Genomic DNA, 4,492 nt, shown 5'->3' with positions numbered 1-4,492 from the left:
AATCGAAGGTGGCAATTTCGCATGCAGACCGCGGGTGCGGTGTCTCAAGAGCGCGGGTGCGCTATGCTCACGGCGAGTTCATCCAAAAATGTAGCACTTAGACCGCGGGTGCGGTCCTTACATGACCGCGGGTGCGGTCTCACACCGCGGGTGCGGTCGTGCTAGCACCGCGGGTGCGGTGTCTGTTCGCACATTTCCCTCAATTTCCTCTCAATGCACCGCGGGTGCTGTATCTCTAACACCGCGGGTGCGGTGTGGCTTCGGCCATGCTTCAAAAATTCCACTCTATATTTCATGCATTCTCATGGTTTCAAGTCTCACATCAATGCCAATTGACAATTCTCGAGCCTTACAGATCATGTTACAAAATGGTACAAAATAATCATCCTTCCAATCTTCGTATGCATATGACCCCCATCCACAGTCAACGTCCCGGTCCGTCGCTCTTATCTGCATCACATGAAATAACTGAAATGAGAATAAATCTCAGCAAGTGGAACTCTTACATAGCAAAGATACATAGTATACTCTGTAAAACATGGCTTTTAAATCATAAATACCATCGACTCTGAAACATGAATAACGTAGCAATAACTGTAGCAATAGCAATAGCAATAGATAGCAATACGATGGTATTCTCTTTTCTCTGGTTGGATTGATATCAATAGTATCTGTGACTGTGGTTGCCAATATCCCATCGATATAAATCGATAACTGTGAGGGGATAAAAGCCTATGGTCGATGATCATCTAATTGCATGCAATGCTATGGCTATGATTAACCAATAAAACATTTGAATTCTCAATAGCATTTAAGGCCGTCGTTTCGCAATCTCATAATATCTCTTGTATTCCCTTTTTAACAATAGTGAGACATCAATGCCTCCAATAGATAATCAATGAAATCAATACATAACAATGGATCAATGGAAGGGAATAACACTTTGAAACCTTTAAAACACAATACATATAATATCATGTGAGCACAAGGGAGGAAATTCCACTTACAAACCAATAGAACACCTCCAACTATACTCTTGGTACACCACCTACAACAATAATCCATAAATAACACCAATATCAAGACTAAATCCAAGAGTCCATGCTAAATAATCCATAGAACCATCAAAACATCAAATCCAAAATAACCCTTGACTCGAAACCTCATTAGAATCGCACCAAAAACTTACCTAAGCTTCCTTATACCACGGAGAACGATGATCTCAAGTCGGAAATCCAAATAACTCCAAGAAACAAAGATAGGAAGCAAAAGAAATGGAGAAAACCCTTGCCAAAAGGAGAGAAAATCTCGAAAAGAAGATAAGATAAGGTATGGAATGAAGTCAACTCAATCAAAAAGGTACTAAATATCTCGCCCATACTTACACCGTGGGTGCGGTCACACAAGCACCGCGGGTGCGCTAAGCTCACGGCAACCAAAATAAATCCCATGCACGATCACCGCGGGTGCGGTGCTACAAATACCGCGGGTGCGGTCTCACCGCGGGTGCGGTCCTTGCACTGCCGCGGGTGCGGTGATGCCACGGCCCTCCAAATCCAAAATCATGAATAGTACACCGCGGGGGCACTCATCTAAGAGCGCGGGTGCACTCTACTCACGGCAATGAACAGTAACAAAACAACTAAAATCGATTCGAAACGCTGAAACGAACAATCAACACCAACTAACACCTCAAATAAATAATAACCAATAATACTATAGCCCAAAACACAACTATAATCATCTAATCACATAACCCAATTAACACAATAAAGCTTAAACCGTACCGTACACCGGGCTCGGCTATTACAATCTCCCCTCCTTAGAGGAATTTCGTCCTCGAAATTGACGTCACGGCACGAACAACTCAGGATACCTCTCTCTCATCTCAGTCTCTGGTTCCCACGTAGCCTCCTCAATCAAATGGTTCCTCCAAAGGACTTTAACGATGCCGATCTCTTTGTTCCTCAGAACTCTAACTGTGCGATCCAGAATCTGAATCGGAATCTCATGGTAAGTCAGACTCGGCGTCAAGTCCAATGGCTCATGGCGAAGAACATGGGAAGGATCTGCAATATACTTCCTGAGCATCGATACGTGAAACACATTATGGACTCTGTCAAGATCGGGCGGTAGGGCTAATCTGTAGGCTCGGTCACCCACTCTGTCCAATATCTCGAATGGACCAATGAATCTAGGGCTCAACTTTCCCTTCTTGCCAAATCGCATCACACCCTTGAGAGGTGCTATCTTCAGAAAAACATGATCGCCAACCTCGAACTGCAAAGGTCTACGACGAACGTCTGCATAGCTCTTCTGTCTGGACTGAGCAGTCTTCATCCTCTCTCTGATAACTGCAACAACATCGGCAGTCTGTTGGACCAACTCGGGACCCAACATCTTCCTCTCTCCAACCTCATCCCAAAACAAAGGAGATCTGCACTTCCTGCCATAAAGTGCCTCATACGGTGCCATGCCAATCGTCGCCTGGTAGCTATTGTTGTACGTGAACTCCACAAGAGGCAACTTGGAATCCCAGCTACCAGAATAGTCAATAGTACAAGCTCTGAGCATATCCTCCAGAATCTGAATGACTCTCTCTGACTGACCGTCGCTCTGAGGATGATAAGCTGTACTGAAAGCTAATCGAGAACCCATAGCTCTGTGCAAACTCTTCCAAAACTCTGAGGTAAACCTGGGGTCACGATCAGACACGATCGACACAGGAACCCCATGAAGTCTAACAATCTCTGCAATGTAATCCTCGGCATACTGAGACATCGAATACGTCGTCTTGACTGGGAGAAAGTGCGCTGACTTGGTCAATCTATCAACAATAACCCAAATGGAATTGAAACCCTTCTGCGTCCTGGGTAAACCAGTCACGAAATCCATAGTGATATGCTCCCACTTCCACTGAGGAATTGGCAAAGAAAGCAATGTCCCAGCAGGTCTCTGGTGCTCAATCTTTACCTACTGACAAGTAAGGCACTGAGAAATGAACAAAGCAATATCTCTCTTCATACCTGGCCACCAGTAGAGTCGACGAAGATCCTGATACATCTTCGTACTGCCTGGATGAATCGAATAAGGTGCGGTATGAGCCTCTGTCAAGACATCTCTACGAATATCGTCGCCAGAAGGAACACAAATGCGGCCTCTGAAAGTTACCAAATCATCACCATTCAGACTAAACTCTGAATTCCCTCTAGCCTCGGCTCTAGCTCTCAACTCTGCCAACTGAACATCAGTCGACTGCTCTCTACGGATCCTGTCCGTCAATGTAGATCGAATGACCAACGCTGAAAAGCGAGCAATGGTCCCTGGAATCACCAGATCAATCTCCTCTCTCTGCAAATCCATCAACAATGGTCTCTGAATCAAAGAACTCAATGAAGCACTCGACTTGCGGCTCAAAGCATCAGCCACAACATTCGCCTTCCCTGGGTGATAACTGATCGTCACATCGTAATCCTTGACAAGCTCTAACCACCTCCTCTGTCGCATATTGAGCTCTTTCTGCGAGAACAGATACTTCAAACTCTTGTGGTCTGTGAAGATCTCACACTTTTCGCCATACAGATAATGTCTCCAAATCTTAAGGGCGAAAACCACAGCTGCAAGCTCCAAATCGTGCGTCGGATAATTCTTCTCATAATCCTTCAACTGGCGAGAAGCATAGGCAATAACCTTACCTCGCTGCATCAACACTGCACCAAGGCCTCTCTTCGACGCATCGGTATAGACCACAAAATCCTCTGAACCACTGGGCAAAGAAAGAACAGGAGCTGTCGTCAATCTGTCCTTCAACTCCTGAAATGCACTCTGGCAATAGATAGACCACTCGAACTTCACAGTCTTCCTCGTCAGATTGGACAATGGCAGGGCAATCTTGGAGAAACCTGAAATGAAACGATGATAGTAACCCGCCAAACCGAGGAAACTGCGTACCTCAGAAACGGTGGTAGGAATAGGCCAATTCTGAATCGCCTCAATCTTCAACGGATCAACAGCAATGCCATCTCTCGAAACCACATGGCCTAGAAAAGAAATCTGATCCAGCCAAAACTCACACTTCTTCAGCTTGGCAAACAATCTCTTCTCTCGCAACAACTGAAGAACAACTCTGAGATGCTCTGCATGAAGCTCTCTGGATTTGGAATAGATCAAGATATCGTCGATGAAAACAATAACGAAGCTATCCAGATAAGGCTTGAACACACGGTTCATCAGATCCATGAAGACTGAAGGGGCATTGGTCAAACCAAAAGACATGACAAGAAACTCATAGTGACCGTACCTGGTCCGGAAAGCTGTCTTAGGGATATCAGACTCCCTAACCTTAAACTGATAGTAGCCAGACCGAAGATCAATCTTCGAGAACATAGTAGCACCATGGAGCTGATCAAACAAATCATCTATCCGAGGCAACGGATACTTGTTCTTGACAGTTACTTTGTTAAGCTCCCTGTAGTCGATACACAGTCGCATA

Source organism: Primulina eburnea, unplaced genomic scaffold (genome assembly GCF_022965805.1).
Source record: "Primulina eburnea isolate SZY01 unplaced genomic scaffold, ASM2296580v1 ctg494_ERROPOS2378751, whole genome shotgun sequence".
NCBI classification, from domain to species: Eukaryota; Viridiplantae; Streptophyta; class Magnoliopsida; order Lamiales; family Gesneriaceae; genus Primulina; species Primulina eburnea.
The sequence above is the reverse complement of the archived record's forward strand: the minus strand, read 5'-3'. Positions refer to the sequence as shown.